This window comes from Lytechinus pictus, chromosome 4 (assembly GCF_037042905.1).
Source record: "Lytechinus pictus isolate F3 Inbred chromosome 4, Lp3.0, whole genome shotgun sequence".
Classification (NCBI taxonomy): Eukaryota; Metazoa; Echinodermata; class Echinoidea; order Temnopleuroida; family Toxopneustidae; genus Lytechinus; species Lytechinus pictus.
The window spans coordinates 13,442,098-13,462,815 of record NC_087248.1 but is presented as its reverse complement, the minus strand read 5'-3'; the positions used below and the strand labels follow the sequence as shown (position 1 = coordinate 13,462,815).

General features: G+C 36.1%; 1 protein-coding gene across 2 annotated transcripts in view; it reads right to left on the bottom strand.

Annotated features, from left to right (window-relative positions):
• Positions 1 to 20,718, bottom strand: part of LOC129258983 (xaa-Pro aminopeptidase 1-like) — a 115,851-nt gene that overhangs the window by 84,162 nt on the left and 10,971 nt on the right. The window lies entirely within an intron of this gene.

Below are 20,718 nucleotides of genomic sequence, written 5' to 3'. Positions count from 1 at the left end.
AAATACTTATAAAAAAAATTAAAAAAAAGATTGATCAATTGAATTATGTTAATGAATTTCTTGAAATGATGTCATCATTTTCTTTTTCCCCACTAATAAGTCTACCCATCAGGATTACTCAAACTTCGTCAACTTTAATTGATAATATTTTTGTTAATAACTCATGTAACCTTTATTATGGTTCTGTTATCTGTGATGTTTCTGATCATTATCCAATATTTTCTATTTTTGATTATTCGTTGCCAACGAAGTCGAGTAAAAAATTTCATAAACGGCAAATTACTGAAGATGGCATCCTTAGGTTCTTACAAAGAATATCAGAGTTTGACTTTTCTTGTATTTATGACAGTCACAATATTGCTGACCCTAGCTTGCTCTATGATGAATTCATGAAAATTATTCTTGAAATATATGAAATTAGTTTCCCATTAAAAGAAATAGTAAGCCGAAAACAAAAGAATGATTGGTTTAATATTACACTCAAACGTATGTATAGAAAGAAGAACAGGTTGTATGCAAACTTCATAAAGAAACCTACGGATATTAAAAAGGCAAAATATAAATCTTTTAAGAATAAATATGTGAGTCTTGTTAGAAAAACTAAACAAGAATTTTATTACTCTAAATTTAATAAAGTAAAAAACAATCTTTGCAAAACATGGAAAGTTATAAATGGTTTATTAAACAAACAGAAACCTGAAACCTCTGATAATAACTTAGTTTTTAGGTATAATGAAATAGAAATCAGAAATGAAAATGACATTGCACTTGCATTTAACTAATATTTTACCAATATTGGACATACTATCACTAACAACATTGCAAGAGGCAATATTGATTATAGTTTTTACCTGAAAAACACCCTGCCTTGTTCTTTATTTCTCATACCAATTACAGAACAGGAAATTATTAACATTGCAAATTGTTTACAGAATGGAAAAGCCCCAGGAATTGATGGCGTTGAAAATGTTGTTGTAAAAAGGACAATTCATATTTTATGTAAACCATTATGCTTTATTTTCAATTTATGTATTCAAGAAGGTATATTTCCTGATAGTTGTAAAATATCACAAGTTATTCCTGTATATAAATCTGGTTCAAAAAATGTTTTCTCAAATTATAGACCAATTTCCTTATTATCATGTTTCTCCAAAATGCTGGAGAAATGTATTTATACTAGGCTAATTACATATTTTAACAATAATCATATACTTTATCAAAAACAATTTGGTTTTAGAGAAAAACATTGTACATCTCATGCTCTGATAGATTCTTTAAATGACATTATAAATGCTTATGAGAATAACGAAATAACGTTTGGAGTGTTCATTGATCTAAAAAAGGCGTTTGATTGTATTAACCATGACATATTGCTTAGTAAATTATCTTTTTATGGAATACGAGGTATTTCCCTTAAATTAATACACAATTATTTAAGTAATAGAAAGCAATGTGTTCTTTATAATTCATGTCATTCTTCGTTCAAGAAAGTATCAATAGGCGTACCGCAGGGTTCAATCCTCGGTCCTCTTCTTTTCCTTATATATGTTAATGATCTTCATCTCTGTTCTAATTTATTAAAATTTGTTCTTTTTGCTGACGACACAAATATATTTTTTTGCCACAGTGACATAGGTTATTTACAACAAAATATGAATATTGAACTTAATAAAGTACAGGAATGGTTCTCTGTTAATAATTTAGCTTTGAATATTCAGAAAACAAATTTTATGATCATCAGTAGAAACAATGTAGATAAAAAATCTGTTAAATTATATATTAATGATACTGAAGTAGAAAGGGTGGAGAGTGTAAAATTTCTTGGAATTCACATTGATGATAATTTAAAATGGAAAAGTCATGTTAACAAAATAAACTCCCTCATTTCTAGAAATATAGGTGTTTTAAATAGATTACGTGAATTTGTCCCACAAAATATTCTCTTAATGCTTTATAACACTTTAATTTTGTCATATCTCAATTATGGAATTATTGTTTGGGGGTCTTCAAATAAATATTTATTAGATAGAACTTTAGTTTTACAAAAAAGAGTAATCAGAATGATATCTTATTCTAGTTTCAGAGCTCACACTGCTCCACTCTTTCTTAAGTTTAAAATATTGCCTGTGTATGAATTATATAGTTACAATCTTGGTATCTTTATGTATTTATACTATAAGAAATTACTTCCAATAAATTTTGATTCTTTATTTTGTAAAAATTCTGATATTCACAATTATGATACTAGAAGAAAATCTGATTACCGTGTATCATGTGGGAAATTATCATTATCCCGAAAGTCAATAATTCATAATGGTCCTGTATTCTGGAACAGTCTCCCTGAAGATGTCAAAAGTTCTCTATCCCTTAATGTATTTAAATATAAACTTAAAACATTTCTTCTACAAAAACTTTAATTTCCTAAACTAAGTTACCTCAATTACAATTTTTTTTTTTTTTTTTTTTTTTTTAGTCTTTCTCTGCAAAACTCAAACTTTTATTGACAAAATTGGGATTATGTTATAAGTTTTTAACTTTTTAAATGATCCCCCACATTTACATATACTGTTTATCTTCTTGTCTGATTTAAGTATTGTTCATATTTTGGTATATTGTTTTGTGTAGTGTATGTTCTCTTTATGCATCGGAATATATTGTACTGTATTTTTTAATACCATCTTTACTCTGTATTGTTCTTTTTATGAAGTGTGGAAATAAATGAATCAATCAATCAATCAAAAATATCTAAAACACAATATCAACCATTCAATTACTACCTTAAGAGTAATGATTCTAACTCAATTAAAAGAGGATATCTTCCATCCCGCGTGGCCAAAAACATATATTCCTTGCCTCATTAGGTTCCTTTGCTAGTCCCTCGATCATGTCGATTCCTCTAATACCTGGTGTACAACTCCATATAATCAGCAAATATATTATGCAGTGGACCTCGACAAAGCATGTACCTACATCCATTCTGCCCTTTTCTAATCATACTCAGATCATATTTCCCCATTCTCTTCAAACATTTGTATTATCAAAATCAAAAATGTTTTAAATCATTTCTAAGATCAGGAAAGAAGAGAAGCTTCGGGGCGGAACACATCAATTGAAACCATGAACCGGTTTGGTTTCGTTGCGTGTGCATATCATTTATCTGATTAGAGAATATTCTCATCACCCCTCTCTCTCTCTCTCTCTCTCCTTCTCTCTATCACACACACACACTCTCTCTCTCCCTCCTCATATATCAATACTGCTCAGACTTTTGTGTACGTCTTTGAAAAGAGCTATTAAACAACAGCCAATAATATGAGGGACTATGGACTTAAAAGTTGGGAGGGTTGTCTGAAAAAGGCAGGAAATCACAATAAGCTGGTCATTTTTCCCTCGTTTTACACTTTGTTATTATTATTTCAAAGAGAGGATTGACACCCTCCCCCTCACTTTCGTCCGGTTACGACGCCCCTGCATATGACTCATATTCATTTTTTAGTTATATTATTCAACCAAGGATGAAACAATATTGTGAAAGTGCTAAGGTTGTTACCCACTACCAGCCGACGCAACGCCCTATACAAAAAATTATCAATTCTATGTGTTAATTTCTTAATCCAAATTCTCTTGGTATGCTGTTCTAGCTTTTCGATCAACCATTTACATTTTTTTTCGTTTTCCTCATCATGTTCAACCGTTGTTCTTTTGTTATTTTCGATCAATAATATAATAATAGGTAACTCTCGTCTTCCCTACTTTCACAAATAAAAAAAGATACAACAAATTAATTTCCTGTTAAAGAGACAAATAAAATCAATCAATCAATGTGTCTGTTATGTGCATATACCGTAAGTACACAAATGTATAAGCACGACAGTTAACCAACCATATCTGATAGTGCATTAGCGGGGTTTTTTCTATGACATTTTGACCATAAAGAAGAAACCCGCATGTAAAATGTAAAGACCCGGTCCCATTGCACTTACGGGTGCAAAGAGGTTGCAACAGGAAACAAATCATGCAATCCGCTGCAAAACGCTGTGCATCCGTTGTGTACTCGTTGCATACATACGTCATCAGTGTTCATACGCTCTATCCATCAAGCATCCGTCCACTGTGATAATTATATCATCTTTTAGAACGGATAAACTTTCCACCGTGTACGATGGAAATCCGCAACATACGAGCGTCAAACGTTCCCTGTCCGTTATTATCCGTTAAACGGCCGCTGTATCCTCTCTGCATCCCCGCAACTCACATCAACTTTAGCTGAACAACGGAAAGAGGGAGGAAAGATGAGGTATATGGAATGTATACACTCTAAAAAACGAAGTGCTAATTCAGCTCTTAAAGAGCGTGTATAGTGACTGCACTTCGGAGTGCTGATTTTTTAGTTCAAATTTGAACGAGAAAATCAGCACTCCGAAGTGCAGTCACTATACACGCTCCTTAAGAGTTAAATTAGCACTCCCGTTTTTAGAGTGTACGTCGTTAGTAGCATGGAAATATAAAGGATGTAAGCGTATGCATCCCGTATATAAAGAATTCAAAACCCCCAGTAACCCCTACGGATCTGTCATCCACTCCCATCCGCTTTCATCCGATACGTTTCCGATGAACATCCGTTCAACATCCGCGCTACATACTACACATATCCGTTCTTTTCTTTTATGTTTTCACAATCTTTTTTTTGTGTGCTAATTTTGTCCATTTCTGGAGCGAATGAAAACGGATGGAGCCACTCTCGAAATTTTGCTCACGGTCCGCTGTGTCCTTTATGAATACGTTTTGTGTCCATCGGTCAGTGGGACCAGGCCTTTAACACCTGAAAATTCATTTTTGAAAATATGTCACTTGCCCTGTCTTCCTTTTGTCCATGTAGGGCATTACTGTCTTCTTGAAAACTTAGCTACACTATGTTTTAAACCACTCCTTACATTTCTATATCCCTGTTTTAAGATATAAAGTGGCTACAATTAAAGTTGACAAGAGTACAGTCTCTAGTTTTACATTTCTCAGAAAGGACTAAACAGAAGTTTAAATTAATTGACAGAAGTGACTGTAAAGAGTTTGACACGTTTTGGAGCGGCTGTGTAAAATATTTCGCCTATGGAATGGTTCGATAATTTGACATTTTGGAAAAAAATTCCAGATTGCATGACAAAGCCCGGAATAAAGATGTAAAAGCTGGAAAAAGAACATATCACCATAACAAGACTCTATTTGAAATATCTAGGGAGACGGTATTTGTATGAGGAGAACGGTTGGCTTAATCACAGAATCAACCTCGAGAACATTACAGCGATGGATGTAATATATATTTATTGATTTAGTTCACAAACGATAGTTTTTATTTGTTTCGTAATTACATTGACATGATTGAGCAGAAAATTACCTATTTTTCTTTTAAAAATTTGAGTCTTTGTTTTGGGAGAATGTTTGGGTACTTCTCAGACTGACCAGGTATTTACTATTTATTACCTGATGGTATTCTTGATTTGGTCTATCCATTTAATTTGAAATATCAATTTTACTTTGAAAATTATCTTATGTCACCTTAAAGTCTTTGATCAATTTTTCGATTTTCAAGAGGAAAATTATGGTATCGACAATATTATGGTATCGACAATATCGTACTTTTGGTGAGGAGATCACGTCTACTAGCTGGAGTTACCTTCTCGAGCACCCGACCGTCGAAGATATGGCTTCTGATTTCCAGGATTCTCTTTCTCGGATGTTCCATCTACACTTCCCTTTAGTTAATGTCAAACGCAGATCTCGGGATAAGCCTTGGATCACTAAACGCATCTTATCGCTAATTAAGGAAAGGCAGTGTGCTTTCAAATCTAATAGGATGGCACATTATAGGAATCTTCGCAATCGAGTCAAACGTGAGGTACAAGTGCAAAAGGATCACTTCTATTCTCAGAAAGTCATGATTTTACGGAAATCCAACCCGAAAAGTTGGCATCAGCAAATTCGTAGCATCACTGGAATGAATAAAAGAGCTACATCCCTTCCTGGTTGTGAAATGCGCCCTATCGATCAAGCTAATCTTATTAATGGCCATTTCGCTCGTATTTGTAGTCAACTACCTCCGCTTGACATCTCTACTCTACAGTCTTTCTTACCTGCATCACAACCACCCCCTAGAGTGGAAGCATATCAGGTTCATCAAGAATTGCGCAAGCTCAATGCTTCTAAATCCTGTCATCATGATGATGTACCTGTCAGACTCATTACTGAATTTGCCCCGGAATTAGCTGAACCATTGGCTATGATCTTCAATAGTAGTCTGGAGTCTGGCATCTTCCCCGATTGTTGGAAGAACTCTGACATTGTCCCTATTCCCAAGACTTTCCCCTGTAACTCTGTTGATCTTTTAAGACCAATATCTCTTACCCCCACCTTTGCTAAGGTTTTTGAGTCATTCTTAACCAAGTGGTTGTATCAGGATATCAGAAATAAGATAGATACGCAACAGTTTGGTAACATTAAAGGATCATCAACCTCCCACTATATGATAAGCTTGATTGATTCAATCCTCAAAGGTACTGATAAACCTGGTCATGTTGCCACTTTATGTACTATTGATTATGCTAAGGCGTTTGACCATATAAATCACAATGTATTAATTGAGAAATTGATTGACCTTGGCATTAATCCCAACATTATTGTATTGCTATGTAGCTATCTAAGTAATAGATCTCAAAGTGTTCGAGTTGGGTCTATTCATAGTAATTTAGCAAGAATTACCTGTGGCGTCCCGCAAGGGACAAAGCTCGGACCCATTCTTTTTTTATCATGATCAACGACGTTGCTACGTCTACTCCCCTAAGATGGAAATATGCGGATGATTTGAGTGTTGCTGAAATCAGATACAAATCACAACCCTCTACCTTACAGGAACATATATCTTTGATTTCCAAATGTTCTTCTGATATGCAAATGACCCCAAAACCAGAGAAATGTAAAATAATGCATATATCCTTTTTAAGGAAACCTACTCCCATGCCGGAGATCAGTATTGGAGATGATGTTCTTCAGTCCATTGAGTCTGTTAAGCTACTTGGTGTCTACCTACAATCCGACATGAAATGGAATATACATGTGGATTATGTCATCAAACAAGCATCAAAACGATTGTATATTCTTTGTGTACTTAAGAGATACAATGTCCCAATGAGTGATTTGGTTGCTATTTATAGCATGTATATTAGGCCACTGGTCGAATATGCCTCACCAGTTTGGTCATCCTCCATAACTGCCAAGCAATCGGATAAGATTGAACGTGTACAAAGGAGGGCCTGTCGTATAATGTTAGGTTATGGTAACTATATTGATTATCTTCATGCCCTTGAGTGTTTGGACATCCCAACCCTTGCTGATAGACGCTTTCAATTACTTACAATGTTTGTCAGGTCTTTTGTACAATCAAGGCATGCACGCATGCTTCCACAGCGTAGAGATGCCTTGCCAAATTTCCGTCAGTTGAGAAATTCTGATCCTCTTTGCCGTATACCTTGCCGTACTTCTAGGTACAAAAATTCATTCCTACCTCAAGCAGTAAAGATAATCAATGATTTAAAGCTTGTTTGATTTCACTTCTAACTTGTATCTTTTGTTGATGAACAGTACTTTTATTTTTCTCTCTCCTTTTTTCTGTCCTTTTTTCTATTCTTTTCTGTTCTGTCTTCTGTTATTCTTTCTTTTCTCTCTCCACTCTTGGATTTCTCTGTCCCCTCCTCCTTGCTTCTCCTCCTTTCTCTTTCTTCTCTCCCCTCCTATTCCTCTCTCTCCCCTTTCCTCCCTCTCTTTCCTTTTCCTTTTTTTTTTCTTTCTCTTTTTCCTCTCTTCCCTTCTTTTCTCTCTCCTCTCTTGGAATTATCTGCTCCTCTTTGCTTCTTCCCCTTTTGTCTTTACTCTTTCTCCTTTCTCCCCTCCTCTCCTTCATCTTTTTTTCCCATCTCTCCCCCTTCCTCTTCTTCCTTTTCTTTCTGCCTTTTCTCTCCTACCTTTCCTCAGGTTTTTTTTTTTTTTTTTTTTTTTTTTTTTTGGTACTGTTTCGGGTTTTGAATTTTAGATGGTTTGCAATTTATCTACTCATGTGCAATATCAACACTGCTTCGACTTCCTTCGGGAGTCTACATGTATTTACTCAGCTCTACTTTTCCCTTTTTTGTGCTCGTTTCGATGCAACTACTAGTTTATTTACTTGTTACCATTGTTAAATGTCTTGTATTGCATAATTAGTTTTTTTTCTGAAGGTTGCCTCCTATTCTCTTTCAAATTCCACCTCTTGCTTTCCCTTCTCTTTGTCTTATCCCAATTTCTTTCCCTTCTCCCACCTCTTTTTTCTTCTCTCTCTTTCTTCTTAATCTTTCATTCCTCTTTTTTCTTCCTTGGTGACACTTTGTAGTACTTATGGCCTTTTGTATTTATTTATGATACATTTCTTTTTCATTTTTATGAATTTGTATTGTATTTCATATTTATTTATAATGTTTACATTATATTTTGTTATGATTCTATTTGTATGTAAACATTCACTTATTTCAGTCTTTGACTGCTTGTGATTGTATTTTGATAGTTTTTATTGCAATAAAAATCCAATATATAATTAGCTCAGCAAAGTAGGAACGCCAATAGGGAAAGTGAAAGTAACTCGAAACCATATTTTTCAATACGTCTTTAGAAAAAACAAAGGATATCATGCTCATGATGATTGATGGAAATTGTCAATTACGAAGGTTTAAGAGGAGAAAGGGCAAGATAACGCAAGATAATTGCCACTGAGAAACCTCAGAAAATGAAGCAGAAACTAGAGAGTGGTAGTACCTTTCTTCTGGTTTTGTTTTGTTTTTTTATCTAGGTCGTTCACTATCTGACGTCAATAGCTTCGCCCTCTTTCTGTTTGTCTGTCCAATTAATATTTGACGGCGCTTGGTTCGATCAGGGACGTCCCTTTTTCGAGCATTATTATGTTTGGAAGTAGCAGTAACTGTTGCAGGAGTAAGCCCCTCCCATTTGATGCGAGTTTCTGTCTTCATTCATGGCATTGGTAAAGAAGCATTGGGTGCTTTCATGCTCAACATTGTCTCCTGAGACGCTTTAGTCATCTACGTTTTGGTTTTCACTAACGGACCTTCTAATGATTGCTCCAGAAAAAGCCACTCTTCATTAACTTTTATTAATCTGATAAATCAAATAATTTAATGATCATCATGTCTCCTTATATCAATGGTGCTCTTCTTCGTGTAACGTATTTTCTAATCTATATTTTGCACTTTTTCGTCCAGTCGACGCTTTCTGATGAAAATACATTTTGGTGTAACCACTATCAGCAGAAGTCAATGACGGCAGTTTATGGACAGAGTCTTTCTCTTATATTCAACATTAAAGATACAATAGATAATACCAAGTCTCTTGTGTGGACAAATGGAGATGTAGACATTGTCATACAATTATGTGAAAAACAACGGAATCATTCTTTGGAATGCAATACCAACTCATCCCTTTATTCCAGTCGTTACTGGTTGAATGAGATTAACGAGACCCAGATAGAATTGCTTATTACGTTCACTGAAGAAAGTGATTCTGGACAGCATGTGATCAGTATTCAAGAGGATTCAAAATTTATTTGTACTCTTGCGATCTTTCAATTGACAGTTGAACATGTTGAAAATACAACACCTATATGTCATACGCTTTTCAATAGACATAATAGTAAATTACAGATGTCTTGTCAGTGGTCACAGTGGAACAATGGTACTCAAGCCAAACTTGTTGCAGGCAATCAGGTACTTCGTGAATATGAAACGAGTCAGATGAATCGTCGAGGTGGCTACAATTCACCAAATATTCTTACAGCATTCTTTCCTCTTGATAACATATTTGACCCAACGATGATGCCAACAAAGTGTGTTCTATTCAGAGGTCAAGGGAACATGACTAATAAATGTATTTTTCCAAAAATAAAGACACTTTCGTCTGGAATAGATCAAATAAAAAATGTCATTTTGGATGAATGTGTGAAAGAACACGCGAAGAACGTATCGTGTTGGTTCGGTAATGGTAGTGATTGGCATCCACTTAATGATTTAGGACCCAATCGTTTGTTTGATATCCCACAAATTGCCCTTATTTGTGGGAAAACTGAAGTTGATGGTCAACTGGTGGTCAAACATATTGCAAAAATACAATTATCAGAAGAATTGATATGTAATATTTCCTTCAGGTTTGAAAGATCAAATTGCTCTTTGGTAAACATTAACTGTGTAAACGCATCTGAAACTGATAATTCAAGCTTCTGCAATGATGAACCTAAGAATGTCGTAGTGCCAACCATCAGCCAACCATCAAGAGAAAGAAATATAATCCTCTACTTGTTAGTCGTATCATCAATATGGACATTACTATTAACCATTACATTGGCGATCCGTCGTTGCCTTACGAAATGTTGCCGAACCCTATTCCTAAAAAGGAGACATTTTAAGCGCGATATGGGTATTTCTAATATGTCTTCTGCGCCTAACGAAGATATTGAATCTCTAGATGTGACTGTCATCTCGTCCCACACTCAACATAGAATGGTACCTAATCTAGATCAATCTATAACCCACCACGGACAACAATTACAGCGGAATAATGGCTGTACTAACAATATATCGATGGGGACAATTCAGCCAAACACGGCTCCTGAACTGCCTGAACGGCGTATCCTCTCAGCCCTCGATGAACAATTCATATTTCGGCAGAATTATTTGGATGATACTGACCAACGGAATACAAATGACAATTTTAATAAAGTTAATAGCTCTCGAGTGCAAATTTCAGATGTTGCCCTTTCTACGACCATAACAACCTCAAACTTAGACAATATATATTGTACAGTCGATGATGTCAAGGAGAATTCCATACGGACAGTCAGAGAGACTGCGATTACTGATTCACAGACATCTGATCCATCTTCGCTTGCTGCTGAGAAGAATTCGGATTATTGCAATCCATTACACCAGACAGAACCATCTCCATCATCAGTCGATCTAACTCCAACTGCAGCATTTGATGACACCATTCCAGATCCAACGGACTTCCTGTATGCAAAACCAGATATGAATCGAAAGACCAAAACGGTCACCTCTGCGGAGCCTGATTACGATGACCCAAGGGTTCCTGGAATAGAATTCTTTCAAAGAATCCGCGCCAACGAAAGTCAGGAATGTCATGGAGGATGGTAATACTGTGTTGAACGCCTTATTGTCCGGAGTACTAGGCTGCGTTTATGCGACCTCAAGCCAGAATCATGATTCGAATCATGATTTGAATCTTGATTCAAAACACAAACATGAATCACAATACCACAGAATCAGCGTTCAGACGACCTTCATTTTAAAGCTGTTTTTCCTCGGATTCGGACCGATCCAGTGCGCATCACAGTGCGCAGTTTGACAGAGGAAGTTAGGTCAACTTTTTTCGCACGTGTTTTGGCTCCCGAAAAATCAATCCTGTACCTTCCGAATTCAGTCTATTATACCACAATTTGTTTACCTATTATTCTTCTTGTCGGTTTATCGATAATTGTGTTCGGATTTAAATTTTAGCGTAGATCCAATTTCATATTGACACTTGTTAACTCAGCAACAATTGATATCATTGTCTGTTCAGTTAGTTCATTTACTATTTCACTTGAAGTTGAAGACATGACCAAAAAAAAGATGAAAAGAAGTGGACGATGCGATGCCCAACACAGAAAGCATGCATATCATATTATGTATAAATGCACTGAGCATATAGCGCGTCTAAAGCTTGGCAAGAGTCAAACCTTAAGTAGCCCGACACAATGACGTAATAGAATCATGATTGTAATCACGATATCGTTTATTCGAACATTTTCGTACGTGATTCTGCAGAAACGTCTTTCCAAACGCCCCTTTTTTCGTGTTTCATGTTTGTGATTCTAATCATGATTATATCCAATTTCGACTAATCGTGATTCTGCAGAATCATGATTTGAATCATGATTCAGATCATGATTCTAGGGTAAAAAAGTGGCGGATAAACGCACCCCTAGATGAACACTTGCTTATTACAATCTGAGTGTTGAAATGACAGTGGCCAAACTGTTTTCCAAGGATACATCTTGATAGCGTATTTGTTTAAATAAATGCTATATTACACTTTTTTGTTGTCATGTTTGATTTGGAAGCAAAGCGTTACATGTAATACTTCACAACCATTTACGTTCCTTATAATTTTATTTACTGGTATTGTATATTTCCCCTTTCAATATTCTACTTTTGATATCATATCATTTAACATTTACATTGCAATTTAGTTGTCTCTAGGCTACTAATTATCTACTTCTTCAATTCTCGAATGAATTAGACGTGTTTCATATTTCAGAAACTTTGAAAACTGGCATTTCAGTACAGTTTTCCAGATTAGTTTATTTTTGTCCTCCTTTTTTTCTTTAACAACTATAATTCAGGGAAGAGCGCTATACAGGTAGGAAGTCTATGTGTAATTTGTTAAATTTACTATGTTATTTGTTTGTATACATAACACAAGGGCTGTCAAACGACTAATTTACTTGAACAAATAAATAAGTCAACATTTCAGAAAACAAGATTCAAGAGGCTTTCGGGTTTGTCTTCAAATTATTTCACTTTGGAATATTAAAGAAAGTTTCGACAGGTGAAAAAAATACGCAGATAATTAATCACAATAACGTTCTTTCCAAGCTGTCAAGCCCAACTTAGAACAGGTGATTTATTACTCCAGATGAAAAGTTATTATCTCTTCAATAGAATCAGTTTTGGGTTCCAGAATATAAACATCAGGTGCAGATCGTAATCAACTTTTAAGTGCAATGATCAGTCTTTCTCTACTATACTAAAGCGATAGGACATCTCATGAGCATTGTGCATTCAAAGTATTGCAGCCAGGAGTAAATTTCATATTGAAAGACTTGTTGGGAATTGAACATTCAAGCGTGAAGAATCATTATTCCTCATGCTTTGTAGGATTTCCATCTTCTGAAATGACTTTCTCGATCCTAGACTTCAAAATGTTGCGGATGACTAGTAGCCTGTTCATGACAACATCATTTGTCATTTTCTTTGTGGAAGTTCTCATCAGTCAGTCTTTTGCTGAAAGTGACTTGTGCGAATACAAATGGAAATCCGTGCGTGCTGTAAGATCCCACAATGTCACGGTTGGGTTTTCCCTCAAGAAGCCACTACCCTTAAATCACACCCTTAGGTGGATCGGACCAGCATCGCATTTTGGATACATTTGCTCCGATCAAAAGAAATGTTCACAGAACCATGCAAAGAATGTCAGCTCAAGATACGAACTGAATGACAAATGTAACCGAATGGAATATGAGGTGATTATTTTGAATGCGGATTTTATCGATTCTGGAACTTATATTATTACAGTATTGGATGGTAAAGATTTGGTATGTACACCTATGATACTTGAGTTAAATGTTGTCAGTGGAGTGCCAAGGTGCTCCACATATTTTCACATAAAGAATCGGATTCTCGATATGACTTGTGAGTACTTTTTTGGTGATTACGGCGATCGGGCAAAAATTGTAGCTGGAAATCGCACTTTGTACGAACATATCTCTCCAACGATGGATTCGGAAAAGCAGGAATCATTGACTCATCATAGATTCCGTGTGTTCCTTGATATTGAAGACGTGAACATTAGAAGGAGTATGCCAAGTACGTGTTTGATATCGAATGAAAAACTGACTTTGTCAAACTCGTGCAGATTTCCTCAAATTAAACGCCACACCCTTCAATATCATGATGATGATATTTTCAAATTCAATAACTGTTGCGAAATGAACGAGACCGTATTCCTTTCATGGTGGGTCAATGGCGATAGTATTTCAGAACCAATAAGCAGCCATAATTTGTTTGTAGTGTCCAGAAAAGGGTTCGTAGTTTTCTTTTGTGGACAGGAAAATACGAACTCTTCGTTGAATGTCCGTCACATGATAACTTTGAACGCTTCAGGAGGGAAATATAACTTGTCATTTTCTACCGAACACAATGAAACCATGCATTCCCGAATAGGCAGTGATATTAAAGAAAATACAACATGCCAAACAATCACCGTCAGTGCGAAATATGTTGAAGTTTCATCCCTCAATTACACTACACCCCAAGAATCTTCTACATCTTGGAAACCCCAAGATAATGACTCTTCGTCAGATTGTGCCGTGAGTGAAGTGATGAATGCGACTGATATGTCCAATGAAATAAATAAGATGACAATCTACATTTGGATAACGTCAGCAAGTGCATTACTAATAAGTATAATTGTGTGCGTTGGAATCTTCTTCAGCAAATGCTACAAACGGTCATTAATCAAATATCAATATCGAGTCAAAAGGGAGAAATCACATGGGATAAGACTCAACGAAATTCAAACAGTAGATGAAGAGTCGGTGGAAAGGAACGTGTCAGTTGGCGCTACCGCAAATGTGACAAACCCTGGTGAGCAAGGTATCAATGGCTCTCACATAAGTCCTATGCGTGAACCACAGGTACATGTATCTAACTTACAACATCGGGGCAGTCTACCAGAGCTCCCTCTACGACGTAGGTGCGTAGATACGGAAACGGGTTTAATTGTCAAAGCCCAGCATACAGGACATCCAGAAGGTCAAGATACTGTCAACAGCAACCTTTCTCTCAAAAAAGACATAGCAAAGACTACAGTGGATTCCTCAGAACGTATTCCCGGAGCCCTAACGTCAGGGCCAGATAACACCTACTGCTCTGTGAATGATATTGGTGACTCTGACGGCAATTATTCTTGTGAGTACAGGGTACATAGGATGTCTGCATCAAACGTGGCATCATGGCCACTCTCTCCCTACGGTTACGAGGAGAATTCCACAGATGGCGGAGAAGTTATCAACAATCTATCTTTTTGTGGTACGCCCAACATTAAAAACCGTAACATTGCAGTGGATAGAGATATTGGACTCACAGCCGATGTAGATGCATTGTATGCCAAGCCCGACTTGGGCCGAAAGACTAAGAATTTAGTAGGTGTCCCAGATCTTACTACGGAAACAGGCTTTGGCAATGAACGTTCCGATTCTACTTCAAACGTTGGTCACGACAAAACAGATAATCGCCAAGAGATCCCTGTGATACTGAGTGATGAAACTCCAACTGTTGGCCAAAGCGATAATGGCGCAGCTGTCATCATCGAAGAATCTACAGATGATGACAATTTGTATATGAATGCATCTAACGATACACTTTGTAAATGAAAATCTCAAAGAAAAAAAGGGTCATTTTATTATCGCTATGTGTCCTCAATTATTGTATCAACTACATGTGGGTTTTCTGATATTTCTGATTATGTTCCTTAACGGAAATTTGAGATCGAAACAATGAAGATTGAACACGAATGAAAAATACGATATTTATGTATTGACTATAAGAGTTTAACTAGACGATTTCCTTTAATGTTTTTATATCATGCTTAAATGTCAAGGTGACTGGTAGGATGGAAGTACGTTAATTTTAATCCCGACATCCCTGATAGAACTATCATAATGGTCACAAACAAGACGAGAATCATCAAGCCAGATAGCATAACCTTTGACCACCGAGATCATGTACATTCTCACGAAAATCAATCGGTTTGCTTTATGACATGTATCTATTATCATACATATGTGATTTACCTAATGGATAATAAACAAGAAATGTTTATAAAAGTCTAAATAATTAATACCAACAAACTAAAGTTAATTGGTATATCAAGCCATGCATTCTCAGTAATTTTATATCAATCGATATTCTATACATGTATTTTTCTTTCCTAAACCATGAACATGAGAGGTCAACGATACATGGCTTTCAAATAATTCGATAATGTAATTTACAATATTGGTTTCATTCTACAAACAGACAAAGAGCACTCACTTATGAGATTTCACTTCTTCAGCCATTATCTAACAACTTTATATGATTTATTTTTTGCTGTTGATACTTATGACAAACGAAACTGAAACTGATGTTGCCGAAGAGATCAGGAAGTCATTAATTTATTAACTCCTCCCAATAGATAAAAATTTTGAACAATAGTATCGAGAGCCTCCATTATTTTCAGTCATTTGTCTTTCTGATGGCATCCCGTGTTACGGTTAAATGTCATAAACAGAGTTCTCCATGTATAATTTTTACAGCTTACTTCCTTTTTTCGTCAAATACTTTGATCTTCGCAGAAGACGTTTTCCAAGCTCCCTTGTATGAAGCTGAATGTGTTTATAACGGCGACAAGGCACAAGGCCGGCATACTAACACCAAGCTAAACAGTTTATAAGGGGAAGTCTTTACCATGTCTGAATTTCAGTTTTCTCTGAAAAGGAAATTCTTTCCGATCATTTTTGTCATCATAATTTTTGAAAGTGTTTTCCACATTGGCCAGTGTGGGGATGAACTGTTCTGGTGCGGTAACAAGCAAGAAAGAGTAATGGAAGTGTTCAATGGGAGAAATGTTTCCGTGGGTTTTAATCTAGCAGAATTGTTGAGTGAAAATCAGTCAATAGTGTGGTCTAAATGGATTGAAGAGACTAATCAACTACGCGATGATATTGACAAATTGTTCGGTAACCAAGAGCGTTACGAGATGTTAGAGATGACAGAAGGACTTGAGCTTACCTTGTTCATTGCATTCTCTGAAATTAGCGATTCAGGAAAATATGTCATCATGATTCACCAAAACGATCAACCACTTTGCACCATTGCTCTTTTCAATTTAACCATTGAAGGCACAGAACCTGTCTGCTCAACACTCTACGACCAAGAGACGCAGAGATTGCAGATGTCTTGTGAATGGATGCAGGTGAAAGTTGGGGATCAAGTTCAACTGCTGGCCGGGGATCAAGTTGTATATGAGTATGGGAGTTCGCAAATAAGTTTTAATGGAACTCTCTATGCAAACAACAAAGTCAGCGTTTTCCTTCCTATCGAAAATCTATATGAAGGCCAAGTCATGCCTACCATGTGTCGGGTTTCCACTAATGACAGTTCCGTAAATACTTGTTTATTTCCTCTGATGCAAGCAATTTCTCCCGGTTCTGCATTCAACTGTTGCACCAGTAAGCTTTGGTACACTAATGGTAGCAATTTACTTCCATTTCAGCATACCAAAATGCTCTACGTCGTCAACGAAGGTCGCCTCTCTTTCCTCTGTGGCGTACAGAAAGAAAATAAGACTGGTCTATTGCTTCAAATTAATCATGTATATTTTTGGCAAAATAAGTGTGAAGAAAGGAATATTTTGCTGTCAGTATCAGGTCATTCTGACAGTAATCATAGCAATAACAATGAAAACGTTGAATGTGAAAACATTTATTTTGAATACAAAATAATAGACGACGTGATTCCAGTGGAAGAGAATAATACCGAATGCACAACTGAAACCATGGAAATGGTTACAATGGAAAACATTTTAAGAATTGAAAGTTATACCACAACAAATTGGATTTGGAGTTTATTAGCTCTTTCTATCACATTTTGTCTTGCAACTGGCTTTGCCAACTGTTATTATGTTGTTTTAAGAACATGTCGTTTCCGTTTTCAAGAATCAGACAAAGGAGTGTTGGAGATAAATCCCACAGCAGCAATCGGAGACACCAATCGGCAGTCTGAAGATATTGGGAATTCAGAGTTGCTAACCGACCAACGGTATCCCGACACTGGCAATCGAAGAGACCCTCATCCTGAAGTTCCAATTCTGCAGCATAACCGAGACGCAAATGCGCCTAATTCATTTCGTCAAGATGCGGCACTTGTGCACAAGCAAGGGGAACCTAGAGGCAGCTGCTCTGATCATCGACCAACTAACAGCGCAACAAGTGCTAGAAATAACTCGGGTGCTGTCGAAATCAAGAAATCTGCTCTTATCACAAATCCTGGCAGCCATGGCTTTCCAATATGCCCAGGCACTGAATATTGCTCAGTGGATGATGTCAAAGGCACTACTAAAGATAATTTGAAGGAACAATTACTTCCAAATGCACCATTTTTCCAACATGCCACATCACCATCAAAAGATCACTTAAATGCAGTGACATTTTCTAAATCAAGCAGACTGCAGCATAGTGCATCAACTGCGCCGGTAAAAGGAATCTCAGAAGTAGAAGCAAATGTGGATGCTTTGTCATGCTTGTACTCAAAACCAGATATGAGCAAAAAGACGAATAGAATGGCAGCTTTTGGGTCAGAGTACGATGACCCTAGGCCACCAGGACCACCTCTCAGTCGTGATGACCCCGACTCCACATCCAAAGAAGGCCATTTTGTCAGGAGACACGATATAGCTTCTAACGCGATTCATCATAATCATACAGACTTTTATGGAAACACGATTGCAAATCCAACTGATGAAGTGGCGAATGGTGAGGAACTCTACATCAATTATTGACATGATTAAAGGTATGATAACTTTCCAGCAGTCTTGGACGAATAACTTTAACTATTTCTGACGAATATAACAATTTGTAGATAAATTGATAAAGAACCTGAAGGTTCCAATCGAATGATATTTGATTAAGATATACATGTCTATGGCCTTTCATTAAATGGTTTGTGGTACGCTATGTAGAGCACAGTATTCTCTATAAAAGGGGGGAGACAAAGGGACTTGGAACATCTGGTGATTAGCATGTTAATATAGATCGAAGCACAGAAACACTCTTCAATTACTTTTGTACTGAACAAAGCATCTTCTTGGTCATTTAACAATATTCATGTTTTCAAATCAGAATTCATATCAATACAATACACGCTCCTCTTCATTAATTCATTTGCCAAGACACAGGACCTGTTCTTATCAACATAATATTCGTTTTATAGGTCAAAAAAGTGGAACAATTTACCTACAGACATCAGAAATGCACCAACTTTAAATACATATAACTTTAAGACAAAACCTAAGAAAAAAATCTTACGTCTGGTCGCTAAATTTCGTGATTTGCTTTATAGTTTTAGTTGTGGGATGATTGGTTTGACGATTTATTTTCTTTTTTCAAATGACATACTAGTATTTTATATAAAGTTGCCCTGCCCCCCCCCCCATTTATTTTCCCCTTGTTTTGTATTGTACTCTGTTTAAATAAGTTTTTTCATGTACTATGTATTTATTGTTTATGTCACAGTGCACTCATCACAAGCTGTGCTTTCTGAGTTGCTACCTCCATTGTTTGTTTTAAGTTAACAAAATGTATTGAAGTTTTTATCGTTGGAAATAAATGTACTTCATTCATTCATACCATGTTGGCAGGGGCGGCACCAGTGTTTTCCGCGGGAAGACCAGCATAGTTTTTCTTCACTGTATGCGTATGATGAAGGAGTATGATATAAACGTAGTTTGATTTTGCTTGGTCAACCCCAAATATTCTATGAAATGGAGCCTGAAAGGTTGACTGTATAAATGTGAAAACATATTCACAATAAATGAAAATAGTTTCAGATAATTATCGAAATGTAATGTAACCTAATGATAAATACAATGTAAATTAAAGTGAGATGATGTCACGATCTATTACTGTTTTCTCCAATTTTTGCCATTGAATACGATCTGTTAATGCATTATCAATGTACATGTGTATAATCATAAGAATGTATCTCACTAAGAATAGCAATATGTAAGAAAACTAACTTTTTCAAATTAATGTCAAGTGGTTTTGGAGTTATTTATACTGTAATACATAACTTATCTGGCTTCAGAAAAAAGTCACCAGTGCACCAGTTTCACGTACAAATAAGGAAGATGATGTATAAAGTAAGCACAACATTAAACTGCACTCAGGGTGAGCGTGTATGAGGTGTGTGTGTGTGAGTGTGTGTGAGGATGTGTGTGTGGGTGTGAATGTGTGTTTGGTGGTACTTAAAGTGAGAGTTCATTTGCTTCGAACTGGGTTTATCAAGAGTTTGAATAATATTTTTTCGAGGAAAATTTGGTCAGTTATCATGATCTTGAGTGTGAGAGTGTTTGAGGGTGTGGGGGTGGTGAAGATTGTCATTGTGATCACATTGATTGCATAAGTTCTGCTTTACATTTTGCGAGACTTATCAACGGTTTTAAGGATCGTCGTTTCGAGGGATATTTCGTCGATTACTTTAATGTAGTAATGTAATGTTACAGTGATTTTGAATGATTGTATAAAAAAGATAATGGATATATGTTAGAACAAATGTACAGATTCTCTGAAAATCCTTGGCCCAGAGGTTCGAATGTATATTATTTATTATTTTGGAGCCTGCATATTAGTAGGCCTAAATGTATATCGAAATATAAAGGCAGTAATATCCGTAGACTGAATGTGGTTTCTTGCCACAGTGGCACAATGGATATTGACCTAAGCTTTTATTCTAATACGCATACGCATGTTCGCATTAATTGAGATCCTCAATTTATCATTATAATAATCATAATTATAGATTCTATATTTCCAATGCTCCATATAAAGTTGGTGAATATGTGTCTTCTTTTGCTAAATACTTTAATGAACTTGTTCCGCTTGTGAAACTGTTCCGCTTATAGATTATTCTTTAAATGGCAACAGTTACCAACAAGTGGCCACCACTAAGAGTGTTGTTGTTGTTGTTGTTGATTGACTTTGTGTTTTTTAACAGCGCTCTCATTCCCAAAAAATATATGCGCACTGGCGTGCAC